This window comes from Morone saxatilis, unplaced genomic scaffold, assembly GCF_004916995.1.
Source record: "Morone saxatilis isolate NCDOM2014 unplaced genomic scaffold, NCSU_SB_2.0 Contig19, whole genome shotgun sequence".
In the NCBI taxonomy this organism is placed as follows: Eukaryota; Metazoa; Chordata; class Actinopteri; family Moronidae; genus Morone; species Morone saxatilis.
In genome coordinates this window covers 14,582,318-14,594,422 of record NW_023339751.1, presented here as the reverse complement: position 1 = coordinate 14,594,422, position 12,105 = coordinate 14,582,318, and the positions used below count along the sequence as shown (strand labels likewise).

The 12,105-nt window shown below is 38.8% G+C and overlaps 1 protein-coding gene across 1 annotated transcript in view; it reads left to right on the top strand.

Annotated features, from left to right (window-relative positions):
• LOC118329192 (protein bicaudal C homolog 1-like) overlaps nt 1-12,105 on the top strand; it is a 55,249-nt gene that overhangs the window by 466 nt on the left and 42,678 nt on the right. The window lies entirely within an intron of this gene.

Sequence of the window (12,105 nt, the reverse complement as noted above, 5' to 3'; positions counted from 1 at the left end):
GCTTTCAATTAGTGCCACCACTTTATAAACAAAACAAAACAAAACAAAACAATATGTTGACCCCCTTAAAGAAGTTAAGTTTACACTCATATGTATGTGAATGTTGCCTAAAAACTAAAAGTTTGAAGAGAAGGTGGAGGAGGTCAGAGACATGAGACAGTAACCATTGATGATGTCCTGTTGTGCCTATAAAGGCAGTAACATGACCCGACCACAAGCTGTCGCTACACAAACTCCCATGGTGAGCATTTGTTTTTAGACTAAACTGAAATTGACCTGAACATGCAGTTTTCTTAGTTCTCAGTAAAACAGCAGAAACCACCGACGCAAAAGCAATGGCTGACTTTTACAAGAAGGAACTAAAGGTTGATAAGTAATCCTAGATAGAGCCCTTCTACAAGTACACAAGTCTTCATTAGAAAATTACATTAATAACATTGTCATGGTGGTCATTGTGATGCCAGATTCCTTTTTAAAATAAGACACTATCATGTTGACTTTACCTGCGTGTGTGTGGTGTTGCTAAGTGTTTTTATTTCGGTGATAAAAGTTGACTCTGCTCTCTCCTCTAATGATGTGCAAGTGACAGTGAACAGTTAAACAAGCGATGACAGGCCCGTAAGAACAGGGCAGGCCGGTCTCTGCTGAGAAGTCCCCTGGAAATGCAGAGGTTGAGATCATTAATCGCACATTTCAAAACACATGAGGCTGGAATATTAGAGCCTTGGGTAAGTGGGCTGGTGTCTTTATATCAATACTTCCAGGAAGACAGTAAGTCAGAGCCGAGAAACAGCCAACAAAGACCTTCTGAGGAACATCGTCATTCATAATCATACTGTAGTTAAAACAAGCATGATACTAAGTGTGTCCACATTGCTGGTGAGCAATATTTAATTTGGAGTAATCCTCTGCGATCTGCTTGGTATTGAAGTAAGTTTATCATATACACGCAGACATATGCAAGCACACACGTAGTCCCCCTTGAGAATGTCCTGGTTGCTGCCCTGCTGCTCGGTACATTCCTCAAAGCTCCATGTCATCCCTAATTCTTCCAGGAAAACATCTTAACCAGAGGCCGGCCCTAAACCAGAGCGACCCGGACATACCATGTGCCACGTCTCGCACTGTGCCTAAATGTGTCTGTTTGTGCGACTGTATGTGTTACGTATAATCTATCCAGTCTACTGGGACTTTACAGTTTGTTAGTTTGGTCTCGTATCTCTGCCAACATCTTGTTTCTCAATTGCTACATCATGACATCATGGCTGACATTGCTCATGTTGACACTGCAGCTGGGTTGTGGAATAGAAACGGCTGTTGTGTTTGACTGTCTTTCTGGTCAGTTGTACATTCAAGTTTTAAACGCCACACTATCTCAGTTGTGAAACTGCTTTAACCTTTGACCTCTGGCCTTCAGAAAAATCCAGGATGTCATATGTAGCTTGGTTATCTCGCAGTAGACATTACAGTCCTAGCATCTTCTGCGCGGTTTGCTTTATAGATGTGTTTCTAGATTCTTCTTAAAAGAAGATGTCCTCTTTCCTCTGTATCAGTAGGTGTAAATTCAAGTCTTAATAAATTTGTTTTTTAGTCTCATCCAGTTGGGTCGGAGCTTTGTAACATCTGGCTGTGTTTTAATTGGATAGGCTTTAGACTTTGACATGGTACATCATGTTCTGAAGGCCAGAGTTTTGACTATAATTAAATCATTTTATGGGAACTCCAGTATATTTTTACTTGGTGTTTTACTGTCTGTGACGGTATCTTTGGCTTCTATTTTCTGGAAAATTAACTGCTCTGGACCCTCGGCAGAGAGCCAAGTGTCGAATCATGCTGTGATCACTTCCCAAACAACAATAGCTCATCATCTCCAGGTAATATATCTACACCCGATTTCTGGTCAAAGGTGTTGATGATTAATATATTCTGTTTTAGAAACACCATTCACAACCACCTCTTTCAGGAAATAATTATGTCTGTGGCTAATATTCAAGTAAACTGCTATGAGCTACACTTGCATGTGTACAGCAACATTCATCCATTCACTCTCTTGCACATGGATAACACATTTCTGAGGGTTTGAGTGAAAGACGGGGACATTAATTTGTTTCTATTTTTCAAATGTGTACTAAATCTGAACTGATACATTATTAAATCGATACATTTAACAAAGTATATGGACATATTATATATGAAATAAACAAAATTGGGCTGCAGCTGGCAATTGTTTTTGTTATTGATTAGTAAAGCAATTTTATTATTATTATTATTAAAGGTCACAAAATGGTGAAAATTCAATAATCAGAATTACCCAGAGACCCAAAACTTCATCTGCATCCAATAAATGATAATCAGGGCCTTATGTGCTGTGCATTGTACCAACTCATCATTGGTTGATCAGTGACTGAATACTAGTCAGTCACTCAGTCTCAGTGGTAGTGGTAACATGTTTGTGATGAATAACATTGGCGGCAGTGTAATGAGTTTGTGTTTTCCAGATTAAATGCTTTTGTCATGGACTTCTCGGCCAATTTAAGTTTTACAATGACCTACAGAGGCAACCTACTGTACTAATACAGGGCAATTAGAATCAAGTTGTTTCACAGATGACGTGTTCACTGATTTTGTGGTCTGTTGCCTCATAGAGGAGCTGTGACATTGCTGTGAAATCTCTCTGCTCCCATTTTCTCCTTCTGGCTACAAGATACCATCTTTTGAAAGTTTGCAGGAAGTTGTCACATCATCAACTGAAATTAGTCTTAAAATTCCACAACCAAGGACTTACAGCAGATGACGGATAACAAAATAGTACATGAATTATTATTTTTCTTTTTATGGATGCATAAATTATACACTTAATGTGTCTGAAATATTTCCTGTTGGAACTAGTAGGAAGATAGGAATAACTAAGGGTATACAAATGCGTTCATGTTAATTTATTTTCGTCAAAGGCTCTTTTTACTCTATATTTTTCACTTACCACTTACAGGACTGACTAGGACTCACTAATTGGTTGATTGATATGGCAGACAGACTACCATAGTTTTTAAGGTATGGCCAGAGACATCTGATCTCTTCTAAGTAGGGATGCACNNATGTTTAAAATAACAATTTGACCAATAGCCAGTGCCGATACCAATGTTTTTTTGTTGTTATTTATTTGCCTTTTTGTGCAGAGAAACGATGAAAACCACACAGATGAGCATCTAATTTCTATTCTCATCAATGATGTGAGAAGCAGAGCTGAAGCCGCTCACCGTCCGTGCTGGTGCATGGAGCACATCTGTGTTTGCGCGCAATCTGTGCCCGTGCTGGAAAATGGATTTGATTATTTCTCCAATATCCGAGTTGGAAATAGCCAACATTTAACCAGGATAGAATGTGTGTGACATATCAGATACATTTCAGCCACTGATATCATCTAAGCAAAAATCAGCCGGTAAGTCGGTGCATCCCTGCCTGTAATTGCAATTGACCTCAATGTATCCAGGGCCATAGTGGCAATTAATCATTTATGGCGTTAATGGCGTTTAATCAGGAATTTGAGAATGTTTTCCTAATAACAAACCTGGCTGTACTCAGAAGATACAGGAAAGCAGGTCAGAGTAGGACATCAGTCTGGGGAAGAGCCATATAGTCAGGGGTTGCATAAATTCTGGAGAATAAAAATGACCCAGCAGCACTGAGTGCCCATAAAAATATGTGTTAGTGACTCACCAGCATGTCTCCATACTGAAGCAAAATCCCGGTGTACACACTTAAACTACCCTTTATTTGGTTTAGCCGTATTTTACTCCCTTGCTCTGGCACAATCTGCATCAGGAGAAAATGGAAATTGTTAACTGCTCAGCAATTACGAATTTACTGTCCCTCGCATTGGCAGGGACGCAGGTTCCTGGGCTTAGATCAGTAAATAGAGTATAAAGTGACAACAAAATCTCACCCTGACAGCCATCTGGGTTTAACTGTTGTACTGTTGGCACCCTAGAATAGAACTCCCCAGTTAATGGCTTGGAGACCTTGACACCGGCATGAAAGCTTGAAAGATCGTTTTATGTGTACAGGGAGCAGTGTAAGGAGAACTTTTGTGCCTTTTTTGCATTCATTATGAAGTTGAGAGACCAGGGGCAGTGTGGGAAAGAGGTAACATTTTCTCCAACCCCGGTTATCCAAATTAAGTGTCTGCATGTGCAACAAGGTTTTCCATGGGTTCTTTAAGTATACATCACCGACATATTCTACAGTTTGTGGGTCAATTTGAAGAGCTCTGACTGTAGGTTTCCCTGCTCAGACTAGTAATGATGAGAGTTTCATGGTGTTTGTGACTGAGCATGGCCTCCTGGTGGGCCAGTGTGTGCGCACATCTTAACAGCATGTTTGCTGAGTAACTGCAACAACCTGCAATTAGACTAAGTGAATCATTTTCTTCATTGAACTAATTTGTTTTCCTGCTCCTAAACCACAGACTATTATTGGGTAGCTTTGTCCCACAACAGAAAAACTGTTGCATATGGCAACAGGAACATTTTCACAGGTATTTTCAGTATGTAGTGACAATGTTGTCAGTATAGGGATTGTTACTTCACCTATTATGCTCTGTTCAGAGGATGCTAATGCTAGGAGTTGTTTTAAATATGTGTGTTGAAATGTTTCTCACGAACAACTTCGTTTGTAGGCCGCAAAATAAGAATATTTTTTTGGAGGCCAGTGGAAACTCTTCTCTGAGAAGAGAAAATGGGCCTTGTGGCAATGGAAATTATATTTTTCAATATTTTCCCCTTTTTATTGTGTAGAGAATGATTTCTCTGGCTTCTATACCCATTAAATGAGGGAAGTATGTGTGAGGGCCTCATCCTCCTCTTCCTCCTGGGTGCTGAGTAAGACTCACAGACAGGAAGTGAGTGTCTTGTGGGGAATGTGCTGCAGGCTTTCTCTTCTCTCTCTCTCTCGTTCTCCCCCTCTATTGCTCCCTCTTAAGCATTCAAACACTGCTCTGTTGTTCCAGCTTCCATCAGATCCACTATGGAGTTTTTGGACTTTCCCTGGTCTTTATCCTTGCACTACAACGAAATCCTCACTCTAACATTGTAACCTAACCAAACCCAGGAAAAGGTAAACTGGGAACACATTCTGATCATAGGCAATTGTCTTTGTATATCTTGCGATACTCTGTTTTGCGGCTAAAAAGATGCACAATTAATTCTATATAATCATACATGATGAGCTCCATTAGGTATATTATTGATATTATTTTGATGTCATGTAACGCCATTATATTAGAACTGTCTAAAATGAAAGTAAAGATGGTGAAGCTTGGAGAGAAACTTGACACAGAACACCCTTTGGAAAAAATGCAGTGAAGGGTGGAAAGCAATAGAAAGAGCCAGCACTAGAGAGGAAAATCCTTCTCTCATGTCTAAATGTGAAAGTTGTTCATTCACTCAGATGAGGTTGTCATCTGTCATTTGGAGGTACTGTGATGTTTAAACCAGATTCTTACTAGGGTTCCTTAGGGGTTCTGAATGTGCCAAAGCAGAAATTGTTCTTATTTCATAGTAGTGGACCATAATAAGAGCAGTTGCCACTATCAGGACAGACAAAAATGCTTCCCACTCATTTGACCAAAGTAGAGATGCATTCTGATTGAACTTTGACCTGTGAAATAGCGAGACTCAGTTGTCAATTGTTAGTCTGAGGAAGTTTAACCTGTTGTTGAGGACATATTGGTGGTATACTTGTTTTATGTACTGTTGTGATGAGTGCAGGCAGTAGAGAAGTAGGGGCGCTGCGTGGTGTATCATTTTTGATTCGAGCTAATTATAAAATTAGGATTCTAGCTTCAGCAGTTTATGCTTATTAACCCTCCCCAAAATATTGCTTTCCTCTTTATCTGACTAGGACAAAACCGTAACAATTGAATAGGATTTCTCACTGCTGCACCTTTTTTAAGAAGCAATGCCTTGCTCACAACTCGCTGCTCACTGTCCAATAAAAATCATTTATCTCCAAAAGAGAAACAGCCTGGTATATGTATTAAATCCTTCTGGGTACCTGAACACCTAAAAAAACACTAAATATGGAGATGTGTAACCTTCCCTGAAAGGCAATATGTCATACTGTCTTTGAGAAAATGCTAGTAAATGTTTTAGGAAACAAAACAATGTTTTTTCTGCTAAGTGTTAGGCAGAATTCTGTTTACCTGCACAGTGCAGGCCAGAGTGTTGGGCAAAACAAATTATGAAAGTCAATATGTTTTTAATTGAAATGTTTCAGTTGATTTAACTACTAAATTTTGCTCTTCCCCGGACTTGGCCTCGTTGCCACCTTCCCCCTCTCTCCTTTTCTCTCTTTCTTGCAGATTTTTACTGAAACATGCTGATACAATTAAACAATTCTATTCGACTTTGCTTACGCGTTGAATTCCTTCATCCTGGGCATGATGAAGCTTTCAGGAGCTGTAATATAATTGAGCTTCAGTCGGTGGAAAAACCTGTAATTCATTACTCAAGAAAATAAAACCAGGAGTCCTATTTCAACAGTCCGAGTGGAGCTGGAGTGCTGTGACCCATTTCTATGCTCCTGGAACTGTAAATGGGCTGAAATGAATACCTGTTTTTCTACGTCCCTCAAAGCTCTTTTTCTTCAACCCTTTTCAAAGTGCAGATTTACATTCTGTCTGGTTTGCGGTTGCTATTTTAGAAATGTTTCTTGGAGGGGGGGGTGGCTGACTTATCCTGCACGCGTGCGCACTTACCACACACACATAAATGCAGAAACACACACACCACCCAGCCCTTAACCACTCCCCCCAAGAGCTTTCTGTGTTTATCTTTGGAGAACCTCAGGTTTTGGTTTGTTGTTCTCTCTCCTCATTCAACATCCAGTACAATCTGCCTTTTTTTCCACTTGCCTTGATTGGAGAGAAAGCATTTTTATAAAAGAACCTTTTTGATGTAGTCCTGGCCGTTTCCAGAATATTCTCTACTTGAACAAAAGAGAGCGGGTGGCGAGGGGAGAAAAAAAGAAGAAAAGGAAAACTCATTTTGTTTAAGTTAGTCCAAGAGCAGGAATTTCATAAAAGATCCTAAATGGATTATGTTCATGACCTCAGAGGTATTCTATTAAAAACTACTCTGATTGGACATATTAATGGAGATGGCTCAAAGGTTGAGTAATCAAATATAGTAATCGAGGAAAGAATTTCCATTACTAAAATTCTGTACAGCTTTGTGGATGTGAAATATCTATTTCCCAATAGGACACTGTAATGTTTACAGTGCAACTCTCGGCCTGTTAAGAGAGACTGACTCCCTATGCTCCATGGGGGATCTAACACAGTAGATACCAGGCACCAGGAATGTACAGTGTTGTGTAATCACTTGGCAGCATTCACACAAGGGGAGATTAAGTAGAAGATGATAACCCAAACATGTTAGCTTGATGCTAGATGTCTTGTTTCCTGGACTCGATGATCTGCTTGTTTGTAAATCAAACTGATTATGTGAGGTCATAATGGACTTGGTGTTTATGGACCCAAACTGTTTTACACTATTTATAATTATTTTTAGACTTTCTCATTCTTGTGACCTAGTGGATCAGTGAGTCTAGTTTCTCCAGCCGTATCTCCCTTTTTTTTTTTTTNNTCATTGGTAACCGGAGATTCCCTTTTTTTTTTTTTTTTTCACCTTGTATAGCGCACGTGCACTATATATCAAGGCTGAGACCTAATCACAGTGGTCTGGGTTCGATTCCAGCCTGGGCCCTTTGCTTTGTCATTCCATCTTTCTCTCCTCATAAATATAATTTGTCAGGAAACCAGCTATGGTACCAAGATTAAATATTTTGCACTTTCCCAGAGAAAGCTATGATGCCTGAACCAAGTTTTTTTTAATAAACCACAAATGATGATCAATGACATTAATGGACGTCTTTTTTGGATTGCTAAAGCAAATATGAACTTGAAGTTGAACAGTATATGAACTGATATATGAACTGTTAACACTTTAAACAACAAATTTACATACAAAATAAACCCTACAACTACAATATTTTAACACTAAACAGTTACAGTACTAATAACAGTAAAATCTATTTTGAGTTGGTATTATATGAACTCTAGCTCTAAACTTCAGCAATTCTTCCGCAGAAATATTATATTTTAACAAGGGATCTCACAAACAGGGACAACATGCATAAATAGCATAACAGTTTTATTCCAAAAACAGGATTAGTAGAAGGAGGCATATTTGTCTGTCACTAAATATTAATAAACTCCTTATTTTCTTTTAACAAAGATTAAAAAAAGTCAGCGATGAAAGCCTTCTCTGGCAGTGTTAATTTGAAAGATCACAGAAAGCAGACAGCCAGTTCTGCATTATGTGTATACTTTCCAAATCCTTACTTGGTGATTAGATACAACTGTCTTGGAAAAGCAGTTAAAGTGTTTCTCTCGCGCTAGAGTCTTTTGTTTAGATGCCAACTTGCGTAAAGTATGCCAAAGCAGCACAGGCAAACTTAAGTGGTGGCCTTTGTCTATTTTTATTTAGATGTCAGCCCTATTACTGCCAACTACTTGTCAGCTAGCAAGGTGATACATTTGTAGAAAGATCCTGTCTTTGAAGTGAGGCGTTTAGGCTTGATTGATGAGAACAGCCCCCGTCACTGAATAACTGACTGAATGCTATTGATTGTACTGAATGTTTCCTTTATTGCTTAAACTTGTTATTTACAGGCTTTTTGGATTCAAATTACTCAGTGTGTGAGTAATAGTGGTGGGTGGGATAAGAATGTATACTGTGAGACATAAATTTGTCAGCCGTCAGATTTTGCTGCCCCATTTATACGCAGGTAGCTGCCCCTTTTTAATATCTCTGGTTGGATTTTGACAGTCGAATCATTGAGCCGAGCTGCTTATGGCAATACTGGATTTACAGGATTGTTGCAATCTGATTGACCTTGATCAGTCATCACTTGATTAGCAGAGGTTGGACATTCCCAGCAAGTAATTTTATGAAGTACCTACTATATCATGATATACTATATATCAGTATCGCAACATACAATTACATGAGCCTTGATAGGAGTCTTATCCATTTCACCCACCCTGAATGAGTAATATAACTATGTATGGATACTGATTCAGCTGTTTATAAGAAGTCAAATTGTCTGTCATTTTTGTATTAGAGATTATCACTAGATGCCGTTTTAGATTAAGTTTCGACTAGAGCCCAACCGATTATGGGATACCAATTTTAGAGGGGAAAAAATTCACTGATTTATCAATATGGTGGCCAATATAGGGAATCTTTGAGCTGGAATGGAAGCTGCTATTTGTGGATTGTATGTGGATTGTGCACTGATTTCGCACTGATATGCAAAGGAACTCAGAAGGCTGTTTGCTTAAACAAATAACTTTATTACAGAATATTTAAGTTAAATATTCTTTAAACATGTTAAATAATTCAAACAATTATATTTGACATTGCTTGGAGCTGCTTCTTCTCTCTCAAGGCACAGTCACACATACCCAAATGCCGACGAGTGACCATCACCTGCCGAGGCGAAATGTGGGCAGTGCAGGATGTACCTCACACAGAAATCAGTTTGCTGATTGTATAATAAAAAAAAATACAGTAAAAATGCATATTATTATTAATGAGCGTGGATGCTTACCCAATGAGTCGGTGGTATTGCATGTGAGTTCATGTTTTGCTCCGGCTCCCCGAGGCCCTCTCATTAGCTCCATGTTGAATCAGCTGAGAGCTGCTGCACGCACTGGAGGGTGGGACACTGGAGAGCTGGTGTGAAAACATCACACTCTCCCGCTCCTTTTTATAATAGATGGGAAATGTAGTTCTTCCATACACTAGTCATTGTCCTCTTAGCCAGGGGGGCTCATAAGTCTGGCTTTAATATTAATCCGTCTCACTTTAGTAGTGGCATGTGAGCAGCCTGGACTGAGATGTCAAACTTTTCCTAGATTAGAGTTGTCATTTGTTATGAAATTCTATCCACGGGAAAAAGAAGCTGTATAACTTTTTTCGTTTTAATGCTTGTGTTGACTTTTCTGTGAATGTCCCAAGTTTCACCTTAAGCCGTCTTGTGATTATTGCCAGTGCAGAGGATTTTGTCTAAGTAGCTCTGCCGTTTAGAGATTTAGCTGGTGCCTTCAGGGGCTCTCTTTGCTTTTTTGTAATCTAAAAAGCTCCTGTCTTCATAGAAATCCTTTGACATGAAGAATTTGCTTGATAATTCTGGCACAGCTCAAACATCGGGGTAACCAGGTGTATAAACTCCCCCATTATTGAATGAATGAATGAATGAATGAATGTAGCGCATTCAAAATAAGTGGATATTGGATTTTATCTGGTATTTGGTATTTGCCCTCTTGTTTTTTTAATTGTGGATTTGTCAGCTCAGATTTGGCCATTGGTGAACTAGTGATCCTTTTACAATTAAATAGTGTAGTGTCTACTGAAAGTAGACAATAGTGAAAATATTCATGTCAAAAGGCCTTGATTTGGTTTATTAAGGCCTATGTCTTTATTGTTTGCTTGATTGTTGTGTGGATTAAAGCCATAACTGAAGAAATCAACAGTGTTTACATTCCTTTAGTGTCAAAACAGCGGAATCTCCCTGAAAGTTAGTCTCTCCACAAAATAATGGATACCAGACCTCATTCCATCTGCCAGCGTTGAGTCCTTATTGCCCTTTACTGTAACTTCTCTCACTTCTTTACATGCAGTGACAGTGATTAGATACATTAGATAATTATATGGAGAGAATTAGAGGGTGTGGATCTGATTAAGTGTAACCACCGTGTTTACTTTGTCAAATTAATAGACAGTGGAGATAACTGCTCTAAATTAGTGCCACATTATTTGATTCATATTTCCAAAAAACACCAGAGGACAAAATTGATTGCAACATGTGATCTGTACTCTGAGGTCTTGTGTCATTTTTTAGCTGTGATGCCTTTACAATCTGCTGTGCTAAAAGGGAGGAGCGCTTCATTGTCCTCGTATAACCTGGCAGACAGAACACTCGAACTTGAGAAACAATATCTCTTTGATATAAATCAGAGCTACAAAATGCTGAAAAATGTACGTTAAAAAAGGGATGTGCTCTTCAACTCTTGTCCAACCGTCGATTTTGTCTTAAGGAAGACCTATAATTTAAATAGGGTTTTTCGGTTGGCAGACAAAATAATAGGTTTCTTGGTTATCTAAGTAATGAGGCATGAGCTATGCATTTTTTGTGGTAAAATGCCTGTCAATTTTTTGAGAAAAGAAGAAGAGAGATCTCTTGGTGGTCTGCTGGTCTGCTTCTAATGTTATGTTGTTGGCAAATGAAATGTACAAGGCAAGCAATCAAACATGAATGTTGTGAGAAGGAGAATGTGAATTTGAGAACCACCATATTTGAATTTGGTGGTTTCCTGCATTGAAAAGATTTTCAGTTAGCAGCTGACTTTAAAATCTCACATGTTGGTGTGCCCTTGAATGCACTTCAACAAAATGGTCAGCAGTGCTAAAAAATGTATAGGCTATGCAACTAGTAGTACTTTGACTAAAACATGCAAAACCATAATGGCCATCTTTTAAATAATGTCTCAATTCTCACAAACAGATTGATTGGCCATTTTGTTTCACTAAGTGTGACTAAATTATTCAGTCACATCATGTTCATGTTTGGAGCTGCCAATCTCGGAACCCATCAGCTTATCGTCTAACAACAATTTAATTAACCTCTCGGGACATCGGCCAATGTTTCAGGCCTTCCAGTGTAGCCGGTGGATATCTGCATAACGGATCAATATTGATACCAGACATTTTACGTTTTATATTCCTGGCATACATCTTCCTTGTCAGAATCTGGTGCCTACATTACCCACAATGCAACTCATCCCAAACAGTTCAGTCAGTGATTTGGGTGTTTTTTATGTTAGTAGTGTTGTAGCTAATGCAGTCTCGAGCCGCTAGGCTCAAACAGAGATGAGGAGTGGGCTACAAAAGCTCTGGTACTTGAATTATTATTATTATTTTTTTATTTTTTTTCAAACTTCTGATATCAGGCCCCGACTCAAGTGACATTACATAAGGCACT